Raw genomic sequence first — 25062 nt, forward strand, 5'->3', positions numbered from 1 at the left:
AAGTGTTGTCAGCTGAAGTCTGATGATGCAGACGACCGTAAGGACGAAGTACCCAAGAGTACCGCTAGGCCGCGCCTCTTTAGCTCAGTGGTAGAGCACTGCTCTATTAAACCAGCTGTCGTAACTTCCATCCTCAAAGGAGAAAGATGAAATTTGAAAATCAGTTGCGCGTCGTGGCCGTATAGCAGACAGCATCTGTGATGACGAACAATTAGCGGCAGGCGTTTTTTTAAGAATTACTCTCAGATGTGATTAAGGTGAATGGCGCAGATAAAGCATTTGCCAAAGCGGTTCAGCATAAGGTGGGACGAGGCAGTTTGAATTACATTTTATAGATGTATCTCTCACATATCTCAGAGCCTCTCGCGATATTCGTCGTCGTCGTAGCCTCTCGCGATATTCGTCGTCGTCGTCGCCGCCGCTGCTGCTTCTGCAGAAGTAGCAAATGGCAATCGTAGCAAATGCGGCGAGGGACGCCCTGCCTTCGATTCCGAATGCACAATGTGTGTGGTCTTGTTTCTCAGTCTATATTTGGTCGGTCTCGTAAGAGGTTGTATGTAACGAATGGGTGGGAAAGAGCAACGGGAAGCGGCTGTGTAGAACGAAAACACAAATCCTCAGGGGTGTGAGCGTTTCGAGATGAGTCGTATACATGTTATAGTTGGTCGTCAGTGACCGTGTGGCCTAATGGATAAGACGTCGCACTTCGGATCTGAAGATTACAGGTTCGAATGCTGTCACGCTCGTGTTTTTCCAGTTCTGAAAAAGAAACATACCTTTACAATGTAGCAATTGAGCAGTACGAAACCGTCTTCATGTTGCTGTTGACCATTTTTTGCTTGGAGATGCTCTTGAGCTTGAAACACACACTACAAGACCGGTGTTAACTAGCGAAATGGTCGGCAGAGTGCCGACACCGCGAGTTTTGACTGGCACTTACACATCTAAAACAACGTCGGAAAGTAACTCGTTCGGCTTTTGAGTCACATAAAGTATGTGTGTTAATTTTGACGCCACTAGCTCTGAATGTTGTCATGCAATTTCTTTACCTCTCAGAAATGATTATGACATAAAAGTGAAGTACGTGACGAGTGTGACGTTAGGAAAACATTAGGCAGCATGGAGAGATTCTGTATGGGACCACCCAACCCAAACGAGTACTGTGTGACGTGCTACCCGGCATGTGTTCACCGAGGTAGCCGGCTAGCTCAGTCGGTAGAGCGTCAGACTCTTTTTCTTAGGGTCGTGGGTTCGAGCCACACGCTGGGCGGAATTCAATTTTGTTCCGCTGCAGATGTAAATTACCGTTTTTTTGATTAACGAGATGTAATGGAAATAGCAACTTTAAACTCTGCCTACGTCTCTGTCAGTCGCAAGGAAACTGTATTTGAAGGTGAAGGTGATTTTGTAGACATGTGTGAAAGACATGTTTTGAAATGCAAGTGTTGTTGTTTGGACGTAGTTCCGCTTCAGACGCCGTGCAGTGTGGACGTGCCTAGTCTTCCGCTCCGCCGTAGCGTTACGTATAGTGGGATATCGTTTGTTGACGTGTAGTGTTGTACCTTCTTTAAGTTTTTCTCCGTCGTTGTTTCGTTCCTTGTGTTACTTTCTGTGTGTATTTCAGTGTTTTTTGTGTAGCGGTTTAGACCGCGTAATTTTTGAAAATGTCGTTTCAGGTTATTCCTCGTCAGGCTACAGTTAGTTTTGCTTTCGACAAGTCCACCCGCGATGTGCAACATAGTTCCCTTGAGATTCATGATTGGTTAGTAGATAGCCTTGGCTTTAATTGGGATCAGGTGCACACTGCATATTTTGATACAGAACTCTATGTTTTCTTTGTTAAATTTATGGACCCCCTTCAGGTTGATAAAATTATTTCCAAATTTGGTCATCAGGTTCTCTTTCGGCATCGGGATGATTCTCCCAGTACCGTACTGCTTTCAAATGCTTCCATTACGTACACCAGTGTTCGTGTTTACAACCTTTTGCCGGAGGTGGATAATGTGTATCTTAAGGAAGGTTTACTCAAGTATGGTGATGTTAAGAGTATTCGCCTTGAACGCTGGTCCAGCCAACATCGCCTGCAGTGTTACAGTGGCATTCGTTCCGTCGAAATGCACGTGAAGCAGAATATTCCCTCGCACCTGCAGATCGGTGGATATCGTGTCCATGTAACATATAGTGGTCAGGTTGGCACCTGTTTTTTTTTTTTGTAATGAGAGTGGCCACGTGCGTACCAACTGTCCGCGGAGGGTTTTTGTGTTAAAAAATTCTCTCGAACAGCGTCGCAAGTTAACGGTCGCTGACCTCGTTGCAGGTGGTTCTGCTCTTGGTGTCGAACAGTCCAGTGGTAGTAGCGCCAAGCCGCAGGTTGTGCACGCCCCTGACACAGAATTTCCTCCTTTACGTGCCAAATCTGATGTTGTTCAGTCGGTTCCTCAGGTGGGTGAGCCGCTTTTGAATAATAAACGGCGTCGCGCACAAGATGGAAATAGTACGGATGAGGATCTCCCCGAGATGCCCCAATCCGAGAGACCGACATCCTCCGAGCCACAGAGTAGTGTAGATGCTCCCTGTTCCCCAGAAGTAGCTGTTCCGGTAGCGGCTGCTGACGCCCCTCCGGCTTCCGACACAGCTTCTCTCGAGTCGGCTCGTCGGTCGGGCCTGTTGGCGCAGCCTTCCGAACCGACTTCGTTGTCACAACAAGTTGAGTCGCAACAACTTCCTGCTTCGCTGCCCCGCACCTCTGCCAGCGGAACTGCTCCGCTTCCTTCCAACATAGCTGTTTCTGAGCTTCCTGCTCACGTTTCGCCTCCGTGTAGTCCATGTTTGCCGGAAGCTAATACTGGTGTAGACCAGTCCGTTTCGTCGGATGTTTCCCCCGCGACCCCGGACCCTGACTGTGGACCGGCGCGGGTATTGTCAGATACAGAACTTGACCCTCCTACGTCATCGGCGGCTGCCGCTTCCTTGCCCGTCAGCCGACGCAAATTGCGCGTTCAGCCGAACGTCAATGCTGTTCGTAAAAAACCGAAACGTAAGGGATCCGCGGAAGGGGTTAGCAGTCCTCCTCCCTCGGATGCCTCCGTCTCCCCTGCTATGGACTGTGATGTTGATGCGTCGGTGTAGGTGATTTCTTCCCTCGCTTTTCTCTCCATGGTTCAAGCATACACCTTTCTTACCTTTAATGTTAGCCGTATTGAGTCCGACGTTCTCATTGCCTCTTTGCGGCAGTTTCTTTACGACTCCTGTGCGGACGTAGTATTTTTGCAGGAAGTATTGTTTTCTGATCTCTCTCTACCTGGATTTCAAACTGTTTTTAATGTCGCACCGGAGAATTCAACAGGAACTACTCTTTTCTTTCGAGAAGGTATTCCTATTACTGACATTGAATTCCTTGACTCTGGCCGTGGGATTGGTTGTCGTCTTTTTGATCTCCACCTAGTTGTTTTGTATGCCCCCTCTGGTTCGGGTCGCACTGTGGCTCGATCGCGCTTTTATAAGGAAGAGCTTATTTATCTTTTACGCAAGAGTCCTCGGAGTCTCCTGCTCGGAGGCGATTTTAATTGTGTTTTACGCCCTGAAGACCAGTCCCCCAATTTTAATTATTGCCGAGATTTACATGACTTGGTTCATACGATGCACCTGCGTGATGTTTGGGAACACAAATATCCAACCCTGGTGAAATTTACGTATTTTACCGCGTCCTCATGCAGTAGACTCGACAGATTCTACTTCTCTGATTTTTTATGTGATAACATTCTTTCTGTCGATGTTATTCCTACTAGTTTTTCTGACCATTGTGCTTTTACTGCAACTGTAAATCTTAGTCACCAACCAGCAAAACTTTATCGTTCCCAGTGGATGTTAAATGTTTCCCACCTTGCTGACAGTGCCATTGATGAAGTTGTAAGTGCCGTGTGGGAGCGATGTCTTCGCTCCGTCCCGCGTTACCCCTCCTTGCTCGTTTGGTGGACTGCGTTTGCCAAGCCCAAGATTCGTCAGACTTTGATTTTTTACTGTGCCGCAAGGGCGCGTGATTTTAAGAACACGTATGAATTTTACTACTCTGTCCTGCGTGAACTGTATGACGCGGCGGGTCCTTCTCCTCTGCGGATCCATGATGTTCGTCGTATTAAAGCCAAGCTCTTGACCCTCAAACGACGACAGTTGGATGGTCTGCGAGTAAAGTCGAAACCTCACTCTCTTGTTGAAGGTGAACTGACTTCTTTGCACCACCTGCTGCGGCATCAGACTCGACGTCGTCGCTCCTTCATCTCTTCTCTTATGGTGGATGATGGACGACAGCTTATTGCACAGGAGGAACTGACTCGTGCTCTTCATCAGTATTACGCTAGTCTCTATTCTGCCGATGATTCTGGTGCGTCACTTTCTGATGATGTCCTTGAGGATCTTCCTGCGACAATCACGCCTGACGCGAACGGCGACTTTCTCCGGGAGTTGCAGGTAGATGATGTTTTTGATTTTATTGCTCACTCTCCGTCCGGTAAATCGCCGGGTCCAGACGGCCTGCCTAAATAATTTTATCTCCGTTTTTGGCCTCTTTTGGGTGGCACTTTTACGCAGATTTTAAATGAGATTGTCAGGGGGATGGATGTGCCTGCCGATTTTAAAGTAGGGAAAATTGTTTTGATTCCGAAGTCCACTGGTCGTTTACCTACTGCCAATCTTCGTCCGCTCACATTGCTGAACTTTGATTACAAGACAGCTGCTAGAGCACTCAATAGTCGATTGTCTTCACTGCTTCGGGGTGTGATTGATGAACATCAATGTTGTTTTCCTGGTAGATCTATTCTGACCCCAGTAGCCGAATATCGGGATGTTGTATCGGTTGCGGCGGTTACAAACGTTCATTGTGCCTTTGCTTTCCTCGATTTTTATAAGGCTTTTGACCACGTCAGTCATGTGTTTTTGGATCATGTTTTAGATACAATAGGTTTTAACGCTTCATCACGTGGTGTTCTTGGTAATTTGTATAGGGGAATAACTGCTCGGGTGTCAGTCAATGGGCAGCTGACGCCGCCCTTTGCTATCCACCGAGGGGTACCTCAGGGTAGTCCGCTCTCTATGTCGCTATTCATATTGTCCCTGGAACCGCTGCTTCGGACTCTTGCTTTCAAGCTTCAGGGTATGACCCTCTCTGGTGGGAAGCTCACTGTTAAGGCGTACGCGGACGATGTCGTTGTTCTCCTCCGTCAACGTGATGATATCACATTGTTGAAAGGGGCATTCGATGCATACTGTTGTGTCTCTGGAGCGCGTCTTAATCAGGGTAAGTGTAAGTTCCTTGATATTCGAGGGCCACTTTTGTCGATCGCCATACGTCATTAGGGATTACCATTGATCGGTGTCCTATAAAAATGGCAGCTCTTAATTGGAAATCTGTCACCGAGAAGATACAGGGGGCTCTGATGGTCCATGAGCAGCGCTCTGCTACCATTTTACAAAAAATCAGAATTTTAGACACATACGTGTTATGTAAAGCCTATTATGTTGCTCAGCTGTTCCCCCTTCCCATTATGGTGGCGAAACGGTTGCGCCAATTGTCTAGCAGGTTTATATGGAAGGGTCATCTATTCAAGTTGCGTTACGAGGTTATGACGAAACCGCGTATCTCCGGAGGCTTGGGCCTCACTGACATTACTCGCAAGGCATCTGCCTTGTACGTCCGCCGTACGACTCTAATTGTTACGCAAGAAGTGACTTCAATTACATCCAGACTTTTTACTGCTGTGCGTCCGAAGAGCCTTGCTCCACCTGTCGACGTCGGTCGCCTCAATTTTAAGTTGAAACAAGTCCGGGAATTTTATATTGCGGTTAGTTACCTCGGTGACGTCTTCTTGCGACGACCGGTGCCAACGACCAAGAGCTTGATTGCCCGTTGGGAGGGGCTGGCCGGTCCCAGTCCAATCGAACAGGCGTCTCCATCAGTGTCCTGGAACAACGTCTGGAAGAATGTTAGTCTGCCGATCCACACTATGGCTGTGGCGTCCACGTGGTGTAGGGTAGTTAATGGTTTGGTCCCCACCAACGTACGACTGCACCGTATTGGTCTTTCTGACACAGACAACTGCACTCGGTGTGGTCTCCTGGACACACTTGAGCATCGATTCACCTGCAGTGGGCACCTTGCTAATTGGATTTGGCTCAGGAAACAACTGGCTTTTGTCACTAGGACTGCCGAAACGGCTTATACCATTGACATCATCGTACGGCCCGATTCTTCCTTTTATCCGCGAACGAAGCTCAATACCGTTATGTGGTTGCTTGGACACTTCGTACATTTTGTTATTAGTTGTCATGAAGAGGATGAACACCTAACGTTTCGACAGTACATTCTTGCTGCTTACTGGAACCTATTGCGCATGCCAGGACTCCGTGAAGATTTTGGAAATGTGCTTAGCCTGACATTTGAAAGGGAGGGTGTTGGCTAAGGTCGCCTGTGTTAGCCGATTTCCTATATACTGTTTCTGGATTTGCCACCTTTCTGTAAACTACTTTTCTAAACCTGGACTGAAGTTTTCGTGGATATTTAGGACGAACAAGAAAAACAAACGTGAGACCAAGAACCAAGACAGTAGGGGAAAGTACGACGCCGTAGTACAGGTGCCATTCGGAAGCAGGACGGTGGAGTCATCGTGGCCAGGCCTCGGGTTTCGACCCCTGCCCGCTTTGATTCCGCAGTCCTGAATCTGAGTGTCACCCCTAAATTTTAAACTATGGCATATCAAGTAATACAAAAAAAGAAAGGAAAAATAAAATGAAACAACAAGAAAAAGATGGGAAAGGTGAAGAAAAATTAAAAAAAAAATGGATAAGGCGTCGGACTTCGGATCTGAAAAAAAAAGTGGTAGAGCACTGGTCTAGTGAACCAAGGGTCGTGAGTTCCATCCTCAAAGGAGGCCGTATAGCAAACAGTATCTGTGATGACGAACAATTAGCGACAGGCGTTTTTTTAAGAATTACTCTCAGATGTGATTAAGGTGAATGGCGCAGATAAAGCATTTGCCAAAGCGGTTCAGCATAAGGTGGGACGAGGCAGTTTGAATTACATTTTATAGATGTATTTCTCACATATCTCAGAGCCTGTCGTCGTCGTCGTCGTCATCGTCGTCGTCGTCGTCGTCGTCGTCGTCGCCGCCGCTTCTGCAGAAGTAGCAAATGCGGCGAGGAACGCCCTGCCTTCGATTCCGAATGCACAAAGTGTGTGGTCTTGTTTCTCAGTCTATATTTGGTCGGTCTCGTAAGAGGTTGAATGTAACGAATGGGTGGGAAAGAGCAAGGGGCAGCGGCTGTGTAGAACGAATGTTGTCATGCAATTTCTTTACCTCTCAGAAATGATTATGACATAAAAGTGAAGTACGTGACGAGTGTGACGTTAGGAAAACATTAGGCAGCATGGAGAGATTCTGTATGGGACCACCCAACCCAAACGAGTACTGTGTGACGTGCTAACTGGCATGTATTTACCGAGGTAGCCGGCTAGCTCAGTCGGTAGAGTGTCAGACTCTTGTTCCCACGGTCGTGGGTTCGAGCCACACGCTGGGCGGAACGGAATTTTGTTCCGCTGCAGATGTAATTTACCGTTTTTCTGATTAACGAGATGTAATGGAAATAGCAACTTTAAACTCTGCCTACGTCTTTGTCCGTCGCAAGGGAACTGTATTTGAAGGTGAAGGTGATTTTGTAGACATGTGTGAAAGACATGTTCTGAAATGCAAGTGTTGTTGTTTGGAGAGCACATCGATAACGTATCAGATGTGTAGCCAAGCAGTAATGGGTCACCATAGCTGCAAATATTTGCCAGTAATATGAAGTGGTGTCAGCTGAAGTCTGATGATGCAGGCGACGGTAAGGACGAAGTACCCAAATGTACCGCTGGTCCGCGCCTCTTTAGCTCAGTGGTAGAGCACTGCTCTAATAAACCAGGGGTCGTAAGATCCATTCTCACTGGAGAAAGATGAATTTTGGAAATCAATTGCGCGTCGTGGCCGTATAGCAAACAGTGTCTGTGATGACGAACAGTTAGTGACAGGCGTTTTATTAAGAATTACTCTCAGATGTGCTTAAGGCGAATGGCGCAGATAAAGCATTTGCCAAAGCGGTACAGCATAAGGTGGGACGAGTCAGTCTGAATTACATTTTACAGATGTATTTCTCACATATCTCAGATCCTCTCGCGGTCGTCGTCGTCGTCGTCGTCGTCGTCGTCGTCGTCGTCGTCGTCGTCGTCGTCGTCGTCGTCGTCGTCGTCGCCGCCGCCACTTCTGCAGAAGTAGCAAATGGCCATCGTAGCAAATGCGGCAGGGACGCCCTGCCTTCGATTCCGAATGCACAAAGTGTGTAGTCTTGTTTCTCAGTCTATATTTGGTCGGTCTCGTAAGAGGTTGAATGTAACGAATGGGTGGGAAAGAGCAAGGGGCAGCGGCTGTGTAGAACGAAAACACAAATCCTCAGGGGTGTGAGCGTTTCGAGATGAGTCGTATACATGTTATAGTTGGTCGTCAGTGACCGTGTGGCCTAATGGACAGTCGCCTTTCGGCACGCTAGCGGCACGGACGTCTTGTTTACGTCCTCGCCTCGCAGCTAGCTCGCGGAGTTGTTTACGTGATTCTGCCGTCTTAGCGCGCTATATTTCATTCGACAGAGAATGGCTTATGCCCACCGAAAATCGACACTGAAGATTAGCTTTGCACCTGATTATGCCCGACCAAAAGCACTGGAAATCGAACAGTTTATCAGAGATGAAGTCAAGATTGACTGCAACGATCTTGTTGGCATCCACCTTTCTATAGTGAGCAGTGTGGTATACGTGAAATTGGTCAACGAAGACATATGTGAAAAAATTCTAGATGCAACTCGAAGTGGTCTTAAGTTCCGTCACTCTGATGGACACATTGGTGACGTAACTGTGGAACATGCGGGACTTGGACTGCGCACGATACGTGTTTTTGAACTCCCTTTCGAGGTGCCTTCAGAGGTAGTGGTATCTGCATTCCATCCATATGGAAAAGTGATTAGCCACACAGCTGAGAAGTGGGTTCAGTTCACTACATACCCGGTTCTCAATGGAGTACGGCAGATCCGCATAGAACTAACCAAACATGTGCCGTCCTACTTATATATTGGTGGCTGCCGTGCAATTATTATTTATGATGGACAGCCGAAGACATGCTCGGGATGTGGCAAAGAAGGACACCTCCGTTCCAGCTGTCTGCAGCGCAGAATCACACAGTTACCGCCTGGGGACCTGCCGGCCACGACCGCTCCGACGTCGCTACCGCTGACGTTTGTCGAAGCTCTCCATAGCGACCCCCGACCGCGAACACCACTGGCTCCTAATACTGGTACATCGTCGTCTCCGGTACTGCCTCAGGCTGTTGCGGACGGACCGACGCCCTTGCCTCCTCCTCCCGACGTGTGCAGTGGTGAGCAATCTCAAGGACAGGGGATGGCCCTTGACTCCATGTTTGTGCCTACCGATGCTTTTGTGCCTGAACATCCGGATCCCCAGGTGTCTTCGGACACTGAAGATCACGTGCGCAAGCAACGGTCGCCGAAGAGACGTCGGAAACGGCGGATCGCCCCGTCTGACACCTGCAGGACGCAGTCTCAAGACGATGAAGATCAAAATTATCAAGTTGTTCCCCCGAAGGACGAATCCGTGGTGGAAGCACCAACTTGCACTCCGTCGGACGTACAACCATCCTTGCATGCACCAGGCGCTGTACCTATGGACGTTGAACAACAGCTGAGCCAGGACAACTCTTCCACCACCGACGTGACACTGCCTTCGGACTCTGCTGGTACTCCACTGGACGCACACCATCCACGCACCCTTGCGTGGTATGACGATGTAGCCGACGAAACACCAACTAGTGAGACAGCCGCGAATGCCGCTGCTCCAGCCCACAACTCCTAATCGACAGGGTTACAGGATGGGGATGTGCAGCCTACTGGGACAACATTCTTGTTCGCTGCTGCTCTTCGTGCCTCCATGAGCGTCCCTGTAGTCCCAATTCTACGACAAGCTTACAGGATTGGCTCCATCAATGTCAACACCATTGGCACCCCTGTCAAACTACAACTGCTCCGTGATATGTTGAGGGCGTCGGACCTAGATGTTGCCCTTTTGCAGGAAGTTCGCCTGGCGACGTTTCCTAATGTCTATGGCTATGTTTCCTACCTCACGCCGTGTGCCGACGGTGGCAGTGGGACAGCTATTCTTTTAAAGGAAGGCATTGATGTAGATGACGTGATTTACCTACCATCAGCTAGGGGTCTTGCTGTGACTTTCCACGGTGTTCGAGTCATCAATGTTTACGCTCCCTCGGGCACGGCCAAGCGACGGGAGCGGTCGCGATTCTATTCAGAACAGATCGCTCCTTTGTTTGTCGGACGCTACGACCATATTGTTCTTGGCGGCGACTTCAATTGTGTGTTATCCCAAAAGGACCAACATCCCCATTTCACCACATGCCAGGAACTCAAGCTGCTTGTGCATGAACTGAAACTCACCGATACTTGGGACCGCGTGCATGGCGATCGGCCTGGGTATACGTACGTCACCAGCCATTCAGCAAGTCGTCTTGACCGTGTCTACGTGTCCCCAGGACTCGTAACTGCCACGCTTGACGCTGAGTTATGGCCTACCGCCTTTTCCGACCATATCGCCTACATTTGCACTGTTTCGCTCCAGAGGCAGAAGGTGTGGCGCGGTCGAGGCCTGTGGAAGCTGAATGTGGCCCATCTCAAGGATCCGGAATGTAGGCAGGTCGTAGAGACGACGTGGAACAACTGTGTGAGACGCCTTCCAGCGTATCCTTCAACACTTCGGTGGTGGATCGACTGCGCCAAGCCTATGATGAATTACGGTCGCGATAAAATGTTATGGCACCGACATACCATGGAATACTATTTCACAATTCTCCGGGAACTCTCAAACCTTGCCCCCTCAGTTCAACGACAGGTTGAAATTCAACGTATTAAGGCGAAGATAATTTCTCTTATGCGTCACCGCCTTGAAGGCACAGTAGTACGCGCAAGATGTCACGAATGTGTACCAGGAGAGCTCCCGTCCATGCATCATGTTATCCGAGAGAAGCAGCGGTGTCGTAGAAAGTTGATCAACGCCCTCGACATGCCAGATGGTCGTCGATTGACGTCCCAGAATGACATCGTAAGAGCCTTTGTGGATCACTACAACGAGTTCTATGCAGCAGAGGACCGGAACGTGGCGGTAATGTCTGATGTCCTCCGTTCCTTGACAGATACCCTGGACGAGTCTGCTGCGGAGATTCTCACGGCGACAATTACGGCTGATGACGTCGCCGATGCTCTTCATAAGGGTGCGGCAAACAAAGCCCCAGGTCCAGATGGGTTCCCGCTGGAGTTTTACCACACATTTCATGACATCATGGGCTCACGCTGGACTGCGATGTATGAAGAACTGATGAACCCTGACTTTCCTCTCCCACCCGAATTCGTAGAAGGCTTGCTTATCCCGGTCCCCAAGCCATCGGGAGGTCGAGGAGTGGAACATTATCGGCCGCTGACCATGTTAAATTGTGACTTCAAGATTCTTACCCGGATTCTTAGCGCTCGCATTAGGCGCGTCGTCCCTCAAGTTATCTCTCTGGATCAAACGTGCTTTGGAGGTGATAGTAACATTCAGACGGCACTCAGCGATTACCGTGACGTTATAGCCCTGACCATGACATGTCGCAGTCGTGGTGCCTTAGTGACAGTGGACTTCGACCACGCCTTTGATAGAGTGAGTCATGACTTTCTCGAAAACGTACTCCGACGGATGGCCTTTCCCCACAGGTTTATACACCTCGTCTTGCGGCTTCTCCGAGGTGCCACGTCGCGGGTGCTGGTCAATGGCCGTGTGGCGGGCCCTATTAACGTCATGCGGTCGGTCCGTCAAGGATGTCCGCTGTCGATGCTGCTTTTCGCCATTGCCCTTGAGCCACTATTACACGGTTTGAGGAGCCGGTTGACAGGCATAACAATGAGGGGGACTTCTTTCATCTGCCGCGCCTATGCAGATGACTTGGTGTTCTTGGTTCTATCGGAGGATGAAGTGCGAGAGGCACTGGCGTGGATCAACCAGTACGGGGCTGCTGCGGGCAGCCGTGTGAACCTGACGAAATCTAGTGCTATGTCCGTCGGTAGAGGCCTTCCAGCTGAGAGTGTGGCACCATTGCCATTAGTGGACAAGCTCAAATGTTTGGCGATCACCTTCACGCGTGATATACAGCGCACGATCTCATTTAACTACAAACGCCTGCTTCAAGCTATCCGCACGAACGTTCGTGGCAACCTCCTGAGAGCATTGGACATGTTACAAAGGGTGGATTTTGTTAACACTCATCTAGTCTCGCGACTACCCCATTTAGCACAGATTTTACCGATGCCAAAGGCAATGGCACACAGACTTCAGGCAGCGTTCGGCTACTTTGTTAGCGCGGGTCTTATCTTCAAAGTCCGCTACGACACGCTGACACTTCCTCCTCGAGATGGCGGCCTCGGCCTTGTCAACGTCCGAGCGAGAGCAGCTGCCCTTTATGTAAGTACGATGGTTAAATCGTGGATCCGCCGCCGAAACGGATTATCGGGAAGCCTGATTGATGAAGTGGCCCCTCCCTCTCGAGTGGCACCCGTTGCAGTAGCCCATATTTCTTCCCCTCTCTCACATATCCGGACCTTTTTCATCGAATACAGTTATGTCCATGCCGACTTGCCTAGTACCAGACCCCTATGGCACGTGATGTTTACCGAATCATGATGAGAAATCACACTCGGAATGTTGTGGAAAGGCGATATCCTACGATCGCATGGCCCGTGGTATGGCGTTCTGTACACCATATATACCTAGACACGAGCGCACGTGCGACCTGGTATTTGGTCGTTAATGGAAAATACATGACACAACTTCGTCTACATGCCATAAAAATGACAGATTCGCCGCTGTGTCCTCGCTGTCAAACGCTTGATACGGACGAACATCGACTGATGTGTGGATCTTCTGCAGAGGTGTGGCAGCTGATTCAGAAGATACTTGCCTTTCTTCTACGTACGGCTCCCCATGCCATTACACCGAAATCTCTTCTGTTCCCAGATGAGACATACTTCCCAAGTACGAAGACCAACGCTGTGATCTGGATAAAAGGTCTCTCGATCTCTTATTTGTTCCATGAAGGTGATAAGAGTGTCCTTGATTTTTGGACATTCCTGCAAGATCGCTTTACTTTTCTCATGCACCATCCGCGATACCGTCAGTACTATGCCAACTTTTTGGGTAGTGCCTTCTTCGATCCCCCCTGCAGCTGGGGTGTCCCAGGTATGAGAAGATGACTTCAATGAGAGTGTGTAATACCAGGACTCAGTCCCATGTACCGGAAAATGCAATATTCTTCGTGAAGACGTGCCTGGAACATGCCTGACTGCCTTGGGATTCGGTGTGCGTCTACCCACAAGTTGGCGGGACGCGGATGCTGCTTTGTCTGTTCTGCCAGGAGGGCGTTTTCTTTAATTCCTATAATTCCCTTTCTATTTTATATGTTACTGATGGTAATTCCACATAATTTTTTTTTTTCGCCTGGAGGGCGTCATATGTGATATGAACAAATATATGTAAAATAAACAAAAAAAAAAGGCTCTCAGTAAAAAAAAAGAAAAAAATAAAAAATAAAAAAAGGCGCGCAGTCCGGAACCGTGCGACTAAAAAAAAAAAAATGGATAAGGCGTCGCACTACGGATCTGGAGATTACAGGTCCGAATGCTGTCACGCTCGTGTTTTTCCAGTTTTGAAAAAGAAACATACCGTTATAATGTAGCAATTGAGCAGTACGAAACCGTCTGAATGTTGCTGTTGACCATTTTTTGCTTGGAGATGCTCTTGATCGTGAATAACACACACAACAAGACCGGTGTTAACTAGCGAAATGGTCGGCAGAGTGCCGACACTGCGAGTTTTGACTGGCACTTGCACATCTAAAACAACGTCGGAAAGTAACTCGTTCGGCTTTTGAGTCACATAAAGTATGTGTGTTAATTTTGACGCCACTAGCTCTGCATGTTGTCATGCAATTTCTTTACCTCTCAGAAATGATTATGACATAAAAGTGAAGTACGCGACGAGTGTGACGTTAGGAAAACATTAGGCAGCATGGAGAGATTCTGTATGGGACCACCCAACCCAAACGAGTACTGTGTGACGTGCTACCCGGCAGGTATTCACCGAGGTAGCCTGCTAGCTCGGTCGGTAGAGCGTCAGACTCTTAATCCCATGGTCGTGGGTTCGAGCCACACGCTGGGCGGAACGGAATTTTGTTCCGCTGCAGATGTAAATTACCGTTTTTCTGATTAACGAGATGTAATGGAAATAGCAACTATATTCTGCCTACGTCTCTGTTAGTCGCAAGGAAACTGTATTTCATGGTGAAGGTGATTTTGTAGACATGTGTGAAAGACATGTACTGAAATGCAAGTGTCGTTGTTTGGAGAGCACATCGGTTACGTGTCAGATGTGTAGCCAAGCAGTAATGGGTCGCCATAGCTGCAAATATTAGCCGGTAATATGAAGTGTTGTCAGCAGAAGCCTGATGATGCAGACGACCGTAAGGACGAAGTACCCAAGAATACCGCTGCTCCGCGCCTCTTTAGCTCAGTGGTAGAGCACTGCTCTAATAAACCAGGGGTCGTAAGATCCATTCTCACAGGAGAAAGATGAATTTTGGAAATCAATTGCGCGTCGTGGCCGTATAGCAAACAGTGTCTGTGTGACGAACAGTTAGTGACAGGCATCTTATTAAGAATTTTTCTCAGATGTGATTAAGGCGCATGGCGCAGATAAAGCATTTGCCAAAGCGGTACAGCATAAGGTGGGACGAGTCAGTCTGAAGTACATTTTATAGATGTATTTCTCACATATCTCAGAGCCTCTCGCGGTCGTCGTCGTCGTCGTCGTCGCCGCTTCTGCAGAAGTAGCAAATGGCCATCGTAGCAAATGCGGCAGGGACGCCCTGCCTTCGATTCCGAATGCACAATGTGTGTGGTCTTGTTTCTCAGTCTATATTTGGTCGGTCTCGTAAGAGGTTGTATGTAACGAATGGGTGGGAAAGAGCAACGGGAAGCGGCTGTGTAGAACGAAAACACAAATCCTCAGGGGTGTGAGCGTTTCGAGATGAGTCGTATACATGTTATAGTTGGTCGTCAGTGACCTTGTTGCCTAATGGATAAGGCGTCGAAATTCGGATCTGAAGATCACAGGTTCGAATGCTGTCACGCCCGTGTTTTTCCAGTTATGAAAAAGAAACATACCGTTATAATGTAGCAATTGAGCAGTACGAAACCGTGTGAATGTTGCTGTTGACCATTTTTTGCTTGGAGATGCTCTTGAGCTTGAAACACAGACAACAAGACCGGTGTTAACTAGCGAAATGGTCGGCAGAGTGCCGACACCGCGAGTTTTGACTGGCACTTGCACATCTAAAACAACGTCGGAAAGTAACTCGTTCGGCTTTTGCGTCACATAAAGTATGTGTGTTAATTTTGCCGCCACTAGCTCTGCATGTTGGCATGCAATTTCTTTACCTCTCAGGAATGATTATGACATAAAAGTGAAGTAGGTGACGAGTGTGACGTTAGGAAAACATTAGGCAGCATGGAGACATTCTGTATGGGACCACCCAAACCAAACGAGTACTGTGTGACGTGCTACCAGGCAGGTATTCACCGAGGTACCCGGCTAGCTCAGTCGGTAGAGCGTCAGACTCTTTTTCTTAGGGTCGTGGGTTCGAGCCACACGCTGGGCGGAATTCAATTTTGTTCCGCTGCAGATGTAAATTACCGTTTTTTTGATTAACGAGATGTAATGGAAATAGCAACTTTAAACTCTGCCTACGTCTCTGTCAGTCGCAAGGAAACTGTATTTGAAGGTGAAGGTGATTTTGTAGACATGTGTGAAAGACATGTTCTGAAATGCAAGTGTTGTTGTTTGGACGTAGTTCCGCTTCAGACGCCGTGCAGTGTGGACGTGCCTAGTCTTCCGCTCCGCCGTAGCGTTACGTATAGTGGGATATCGTTTGTTGACGTGTAGTGTTGTACCTTCTTTAAGTTTTTCTCCGTCGTTGTTTCGTTCCTTGTGTTACTTTCTGTGTGTATTTCAGTGTTTTTTGTGTAGCGGTTTAGACCGCGTAATTTTTGAAAATGTCGTCTCAGGTTATTCCTCGTCAGGCTACAGTTAGTTTTGCTTTCGACAAGTCCACCCGCGATGTGCAACATAGTTCCCTTGAGATTCATGATTGGTTAGTAGATAGCCTTGGCATTAATTGGGATCAGGTGCACACTGCATATTTTGATACAGAACTCTATGTTTTCTTTGTTAAATTTATGGACCCCCTTCAGGTTGATAAAATTATTTCCAAATTTGGTCATCAGGTTCTCTTTCGGCATCGGGATGATTCTCCCAGTACCGTACTGCTTTCAAATGCTTCCATTACGTACACCAGTGTTCGTGTTTACAACCTTTTGCCGGAGGTGGATAATGTGTATCTTAAGGAAGGTTTACTCAAGTATGGTGATGTTAAGAGTATTCGCCTTGAACGCTGGTCCAGCCAACATCGCCTGCAGTGTTACAGTGGCATTCGTTCCGTCGAAATGCACGTGAAGCAGAATATTCCCTCGCACCTGCAGATCGGTGGATATCGTGTCCATGTAACATATAGTGGTCAGGTTGGCACCTGTTTTTTTTTTTTTTGTAATGAGAGTGGCCACGTGCGTACCAACTGTCCGCGGAGGGTTTTTGTGTTAAAAAATTCTCTCGAACAGCGTCGCAAGTTAACGGTCGCTGACCTCGTTGCAGGTGGTTCTGCTCTTGGTGTCGAACAGTCCAGTGGTAGTAGCGCCAAGCCGCAGGTTGTGCACGCCCCTGACACAGAATTTCCTCCTTTACGTGCCAAATCTGATGTTGTTCAGTCGGTTCCTCAGGTGGGTGAGCCGCTTTTGAATAATAAACGGCGTCGCGCACAAGATGGAAATAGTACGGATGAGGATCTCCCCGAGATGCCCCAATCCGAGAGACCGACATCCTCCGAGCCACAGAGTAGTGTAGATGCTCCCTGTTCCCCAGAAGTAGCTGTTCCGGTAGCGGCTGCTGACGCCCCTCCGGCTTCCGACACAGCTTCTCTCGAGTCGGCTCGTCGGTCGGGCCTGTTGGCGCAGCCTTCCGAACCGACTTCGTTGTCACAACAAGTTGAGTCGCAACAACTTCCTGCTTCGCTGCCCCGCACCTCTGCCAGCGGAACTGCTCCGCTTCCTTCCAACATAGCTGTTTCTGAGCTTCCTGCTCACGTTTCGCCTCCGTGTAGTCCATGTTTGCCGGAAGCTAATACTGGTGTAGACCAGTCCGTTTCGTCGGATGTTTCCCCCGCGACCCCGGACCCTGACTGTGGACCGGCGCGGGTATTGTCAGATACAGAACTTGACCCTCCTACGTCATCGGCGGCTGCCGCTTCCTTGCCCGTCAGCCGACGCAAATTGCGCGTTCAGCCGAACGTCAATGCTGTTCGTAAAAAACCGAAACGTAAGGGATCCGCGGAAGGGGTTAGCAGTCCTCCTCCCTCGGATGCCTCCGTCTCCCCTGCTATGGACTGTGATGTTGATGCGTCGGTGTAGGTGATTTCTTCCCTCGCTTTTCTCTCCATGGTTCAAGCATACACCTTTCTTACCTTTAATGTTAGCCGTATTGAGTCCGACGTTCTCATTGCCTCTTTGCGGCAGTTTCTTTACGACTCCTGTGCGGACGTAGTATTTTTGCAGGAAGTATTGTTTTCTGATCTCTCTCTACCTGGATTTCAAACTGTTTTTAATGTCGCACCGGAGAATTCAACAGGAACTACTCTTTTCTTTCGAGAAGGTATTCCTATTACTGACATTGAATTCCTTGACTCTGGCCGTGGGATTGGTTGTCGTCTTTTTGATCTCCACCTAGTTGTTTTGTATGCCCCCTCTGGTTCGGGTCGCACTGTGGCTCGATCGCGCTTTTATAAGGAAGAGCTTATTTATCTTTTACGCAAGAGTCCTCGGAGTCTCCTGCTCGGAGGCGATTTTAATTGTGTTTTACGCCCTGAAGACCAGTCCCCCAATTTTAATTATTGCCGAGATTTACATGACTTGGTTCATACGATGCACCTGCGTGATGTTTGGGAACACAAATATCCAACCCTGGTGAAATTTACGTATTTTACCGCGTCCTCATGCAGTAGACTCGACAGATTCTACTTCTCTGATTTTTTATGTGATAACATTCTTTCTGTCGATGTTATTCCTACTAGTTTTTCTGACCATTGTGCTTTTACTGCAACTGTAAATCTTAGTCACCAACCAGCAAAACTTTATCGTTCCCAGTGGATGTTAAATGTTTCCCACCTTGCTGACAGTGCCATTGATGAAGTTGTAAGTGCCGTGTGGGAGCGATGTCTTCGCTCCGTCCCGCGTTACCCCTCCTTGCTCGTTTGGTGGACTGCGTTTGCCAAGCCCAAGATTCGTCAGACTTTGATTTTTTACTGTGCCGCAAGGGCGCGTGATTTTAAGAACACGTATGAATTTTACTACTCTGTCCTGCGTGAACTGTATGACGCGGCGGGTCCTTCTCCTCTGCGGATCCATGATGTTCGTCGTATTAAAGCCAAGCTCTTGACCCTCAAACGACGACAGTTGGATGGTCTGCGAGTAAAGTCGAAACCTCACTCTCTTGTTGAAGGTGAACTGACTTCTTTGCACCACCTGCTGCGGCATCAGACTCGACGTCGTCGCTCCTTCATCTCTTCTCTTATGGTGGATGATGGACGACAGCTTATTGCACAGGAGGAACTGACTCGTGCTCTTCATCAGTATTACGCTAGTCTCTATTCTGCCGATGATTCTGGTGCGTCACTTTCTGATGATGTCCTTGAGGATCTTCCTGCGACAATCACGCCTGACGCGAACGGCGACTTTCTCCGGGAGTTGCAGGTAGATGATGTTTTTGATTTTATTGCTCACTCTCCGTCCGGTAAATCGCCGGGTCCAGACGGCCTGCCTAAATAATTTTATCTCCGTTTTTGGCCTCTTTTGGGTGGCACTTTTACGCAGATTTTAAATGAGATTGTCAGGGGGATGGATGTGCCTGCCGATTTTAAAGTAGGGAAAATTGTTTTAATTCCGAAGTCCACTGGTCGTTTACCTACTGCCAATCTTCGTCCGCTCACATTGCTGAACTTTGATTACAAGACAGCTGCTAGAGCACTCAATAGTCGATTGTCTTCACTGCTTCGGGGTGTGATTGATGAACATCAATGTTGTTTTCCTGGTAGATCTATTCTGACCCCAGTAGCCGAATATCGGGATGTTGTCTCGGTTGCGGCGGTTACAAACGTTCATTGTGCCTTTGCTTTCCTCGATTTTTATAAGGCTTTTGACCACGTCAGTCATGTGTTTTTGGATCATGTTTTAGATACAATAGGTTTTAACGCTTCATCACGTGGTGTTCTTGGTAATTTGTATAGGGGAATAACTGCTCGGGTGTCAGTCAATGGGCAGCTGACGCCGCCCTTTGCTATCCGCCGAGGGGTACCTCAGGGTAGTCCGCTCTCTATGTCGCTATTCATATTGTCCCTGGAACCGCTGCTTCGGACTCTTGCTTTCAAGCTTCAGGGTATGACCCTCTCTGGTGGGAAGCTCACTGTTAAGGCGTACGCGGACGATGTCGTTGTTCTCCTCCGTCAACGTGATGATATCACATTGTTGAAAGGGGCATTCGATGCATACTGTTGTGTCTCTGGAGCGCGTCTTAATCAGGGTAAGTGTAAGTTCCTTGATATTCGAGGGCCACTTTTGTCGATCGCCATACGTCATTAGGGATTACCATTGATCGGTGTCCTATAAAAATGGCAGCTCTTAATTGGAAATCTGTCACCGAGAAGATACAGGGGGCTCTGATGGTCCATGAGCAGCGCTCTGCTACCATTTTACAAAAAATCAGAATTTTAGACACATACGTGTTATGTAAAGCCTATTATGTTGCTCAGCTGTTCCCCCTTCCCATTATGGTGGCGAAACGGTTGCGCCAATTGTCTAGCAGGTTTATATGGAAGGGTCATCTATTCAAGTTGCGTTACGAGGTTATGACGAAACCGCGTATCTCCGGAGGCTTGGGCCTCACTGACATTACTCGCAAGGCATCTGCCTTGTACGTCCGCCGTACGACTCTAATTGTTACGCAAGAAGTGACTTCAATTACATCCAGACTTTTTACTGCTGTGCGTCCGAAGAGCCTTGCTCCACCTGTCGACGTCGGTCGCCTCAATTTTAAGTTGAAACAAGTCCGGGAATTTTATATTGCGGTTAGTTACCTCGGTGACGTCTTCTTGCGACGACCGGTGCCAACGACCAAGAGCTTGATTGCCCGTTGGGAGGGGCTGGCCGGTCCCAGTCCAATCGAACAGGCGTCTCCATCAGTGTCCTGGAACAACGTCTGGAAGAATGTTAGTCTGCCGATCCACACTATGGCTGTGGCGTCCACGTGGTGTAGGGTAGTTAATGGTTTGGTCCCCACCAACGTACGACTGCACCGTATTGGTCTTTCTGACACAGACAACTGCACTCGGTGTGGTCTCCTGGACACACTTGAGCATCGATTCACCTGCAGTGGGCACCTTGCTAATTGGATTTGGCTCAGGAAAGAACTGGCTTTTGTCACTAGGACTGCCGAAACGGCTTATACCATTGACATCATCGTACGGCCCGATTCTTCCTTTTATCCGCGAACGAAGCTCAATACCGTTATGTGGTTGCTTGGACACTTCGTACATTTTGTTATTAGTTGTCATGAAGAGGATGAACACCTAACGTTTCGACAGTACATTCTTGCTGCTTACTGGAACCTATTGCGCATGCCAGGACTCCGTGAAGATTTTGGAAATGTGCTTAGCCTGACATTTGAAAGGGAGGGTGTTGGCTAAGGTCGCCTGTGTTAGCCGATTTCCTATATACTGTTTCTGGATTTGCCACCTTTCTGTAAACTACTTTTCTAAACCTGGACTGAAGTTTTCGTGGATATTTAGGACGAACAAGAAAAACAAACGTGAGACCAAGAACCAAGACAGTAGGGGAAAGTACGACGCCGTAGTACAGGTGCCATTCGGAAGCAGGACGGTGGAGTCATCGTGGCCAGGCCTTGGGTTTCGACCCCTGCCCGCTTTGATTCCGCAGTCCTGAATCTGAGTGTCACCCCTAAATTTTAAACTATGGCATATCAAGTAATACAAAAAAAGAAAGGAAAAATAAAATGAAACAACAAGAAAAAGATGGGAAAGGTGAAGAAAAATTAAAAAAAAATGGATAAGGCGTCGGACTTCGGATCTGAAAAAAAAAAGTGGTAGAGCACTGGTCTAGTGAACCAAGGGTCGTGAGTTCCATCCTCAAAGGAGGAAGTCGAATTTTGGAAATCAGTTGCGCGTCGTGGCCGTATAGCAAACAGTATCTGTGATGACGAACAATTAGCGACAGGCGTTTTTTTAAGAATTACTCTCAGATGTGATTAAGGCGAATGGCGCAGATAAAGCATTTGCCAAAGCGGTACAGCATAAGGTGGGACGAGGCAGTCTGAATTACATTTTATAGATGTATTCTCACATATCCCAGAGCCTCTCGCGGTCGTCGTCGTCGTCGCCGCCGGCGCCGCCGCTTCTGCAAAAGTAGCAAATGGCCATCGTAGCAAATGCAGCGAGGGACGCCCTGCCTTCGATTCCGAATGCACAAAGTGTGTGGTCTTGTTTCTCAGTCTATATTTGGTCGGTCTCGTAAGAGGTTGAATGTAACGAATGGGTGGGAAAGAGCAAGGGGCAGCGGCTGTGTAGAACGAAAACACAAATCCTCAGGGGTGTGAGCGTTTCGAGATGAGTCGTATACATGTTACAGTTGGTCGTCAGTGACCGTGTGGCCTAATGGACAGTCGCCTTTCGGCACGCTAGCGGCACGGACGTCTTGTTTACGTCCTCGCCGCGCAGCTCGCTCGCGGAGTTGTTTACGTGATTCTGCCGTCTTAGCGCGCTATATTTCATTCGACAGAGAATGGCTTATGCCCACCGAAAATCGACACTGAAGATTAGCTTTGCACCTGAATATGCCCGACCAAAAGCACTGGAAATCGAACAGTTTATCAGAGATGAAGTCAAGATTGACTGCAACGATCTTGTTGGCTTCCACCTTTCTATAGTGAGCAGTGTGGTATACGTGAAATTGGTCAACGAATACATATGTGAAAAAATTATAGATGCAACTCGAAGTGGTCTTAAGTTCCGTCACTCTGATGGACACATCGGTGACGTAACTGTGGAACATGCGGGATTTGGACTGCGCACGATACGTGTTTTTGAACTCCCTTTCGAGGTGCCTTCAGAGGTAGTGGTATCTGCATTCCATCCATATGGAAAAGTGATTAGCCACACAGCTGAGAAGTGGGTTCAGTTCACTACATACCCGGTTCTCAATGGAGTACGGCAGATCCGCATAGAACTAACCAAACATGTGCCGTCCTACTTATATATTGGTGGCTGCCGTGCAATTATTATTTATGATGGACAGCCGAAGACATGCTCGGGATGTGGCAAAGAAGGACACCTCCATTCCAGCTGTCTGCAGCGCAGAATCACACAGTTACCGCCTGGGCACATGCCGGCCACGACCGCTCCGACGTCGCTACCGCTGACGTTTGTCGAAGCTCTCCATAGCGACCCCCGACCGCGAACACCACTGGCTCCTAGTACTGGTACATCGTCGTCTCCGGTACTGCCTCAGGCTGTTGCGGACGGACCAACGCCCTTGCCTCCTCCTCCCGACGTGTGCAGTGGTGAGCAATCTCAAGGACAGAGGATGGCCCTTGACTCCATGATTGTGCCTACCGATGCTTTTGTGTCTGAACATCCGGATCCCCAGGCGTCTTCGGACACTGAAGATCACGTGCGCAAGCAACGGTCGCCGAAGAGACGTCGGAAACGGCGGATCGCCCCGTCTGACACCTGCAGGACGCAGTCTCAAGACGATGAAGATCAAAATTATCAAGTTGTTCCTCCGAAGGACGAATCTATGGTGGAAGCACCAACTTGCACTCCGTCGGACGTACAACCATCCTTGCATGCACCAGGCGCTGTACCTATGGACGTTGAACAACAGCTGAGCCAGGACAACTCTTCCACCACTGACGTGACACTGCCTTCGGACTCTGCTGGTACTCCACTGGACGCACACCATCCACGCACCCTTGCGTGGTCTGACGATGTAGCCGACGAAACACCAACTAGTGAGACAGCCGCGAATGCCGCTGCTCCAGCCCACGACTCCTAATCGACAGGGTTACAGGATGGGGATGTGCAGCCTACTGGGACAACACTCTTGTTCGCTGCTGCTCTTCGTGCCTCCATGAGCGTCCCTGTAGTCCCAATTCTACAACAAGCTTACAGGATTGGCTCCATCAATGTCAACACCATTGGCACCCCTGTCAAACTACAATTGCTCCGTGATATGTTGAGGGCGTCGGACCTAGATGTTGCCCTTTTGCAGGAAGTTCACCTGGCGACGTTTCCTAATGTCTATGGCTATGTTTCCTACCTCACGCCGTGTGCCGACGGTGGCAGTTGGACAGCTATTCTTTTAAAGGAAGGCATTGATGTAGATGACGTGATTTACCTACCATCGGCTAGGGGTCTTGCTGTGACTTTCCACGGTGTTCGGGTCATCAATGTTTACGCTCCCTCGGGCACGGCCAAGCGACGGGAGCGGTCGCGATTCTATTCAGAACAGATCGCTCCTTTGTTTGTCGGACGCTACGACCATATTGTTCTTGGCGGCGACTTCAATTGTGTGTTATCCCAAAAGGACCAACATCCCCATTTCACCACATGCCAGGAACTCAAGCTGCTTGTGCATGAACTGAAACTCACCGATACTTGGGACCGCGTGCATGGCGATCGGCCTGGGTATACGTACGTCACCAGCCATTCAGCAAGTCGTCTTGACCGTGTCTACGTGTCCCCAGGACTCGTAACTGCCACGCTTGACGCTGAGTTATTGCCTACCGCCTTTTCCGACCATATCGCCTACATTTGCACTGTTTCGCTCCAGAGGCAGAAGGTGTGGCGCGGTCGAGGCCTGTGGAAGCTGAATGTGGCCCATCTCAAGGATCCGGAATTTAGGCAGGTCGTAGAGACGACGTGGAACAACTGTGTGAGACGCCTTCCAGCGTATCCTTCAACACTTCGGTGGTGGATCGACTGCGCCAAGCCTGCTTTACGTCGTTCTATGATGAATTACGGTCGCGATAAAATGTTATGGCACCGACATACCATGGAATACTATTTCACAATTCTCCGGGAACTCTCAAACCTTGCCCCCTCAGTTCAACGACAGGTTGAAATTCAACGTATTAAGGCGAAGATAATTTCTCTTATGCGTCACCGCCTTGAAGGCACAGTAGTACGCGCAAGATGTCACGAATGTGTACCAGGAGAGCTCCCGTCCATGCATCATGTTATCCGAGAGAAGCAGCGGTGTCGTAGAAAGTTGATCAACGCCCTCGACATGCCAGATGGTCGTCGATTGACGTCCCAGAATGATATCGTAAGAGCCTTTGTGGATCACTACAACGAGTTCTATGCAGCAGAGGACCGGAACGTGGCGGTAATGTCTGATGTCCTCCGTTCCTTGACAGATACCCTGGACGAGTCTGCTGCGGAGATTCTCACGGCGACAATTACGGCTGATGACGTCGCCGATGCTCTTCATAAGGGTGCGGCAAACAAAGCCCCAGGTCCAGATGGGTTCCCGCTGGAGTTTTACCGCACATTTCATGACATCATGGGCTCACGCTGGACTGCGATGTATGAAGAACTGATGAACCCTGACTTTCCTCTCCCACCCGAATTCGTAGAAGGCTTGCTTATCCCGATCCCCAAGCCATCGGGAGGTCGAGGAGTGGAACATTATCGGCCGCTGACC

General features: G+C 48.8%; 2 non-coding genes across 2 annotated transcripts; both read left to right on the forward strand.

Annotated features, from left to right (window-relative positions):
- The first annotated feature begins 1197 nt into the window (after positions 1–1197).
- Positions 1198–1270, forward strand: Trnak-cuu (transfer RNA lysine (anticodon CUU)). The gene has a single exon. It is a non-coding gene; the product is annotated as a tRNA-Lys (tRNA).
- Positions 1271–15769: 14499 nt separating this feature from the next.
- Trnak-cuu (transfer RNA lysine (anticodon CUU)) lies at positions 15770–15842 on the forward strand. Its single transcript has one exon. It is a non-coding gene; the product is annotated as a tRNA-Lys (tRNA).
- The last annotated feature ends 9220 nt before the right edge of the window (positions 15843–25062 follow it).

The sequence above is a fragment of the Schistocerca gregaria genome, chromosome 3 (genome assembly GCF_023897955.1).
Source record: "Schistocerca gregaria isolate iqSchGreg1 chromosome 3, iqSchGreg1.2, whole genome shotgun sequence".
Classification (NCBI taxonomy): domain Eukaryota; kingdom Metazoa; phylum Arthropoda; class Insecta; order Orthoptera; family Acrididae; genus Schistocerca; species Schistocerca gregaria.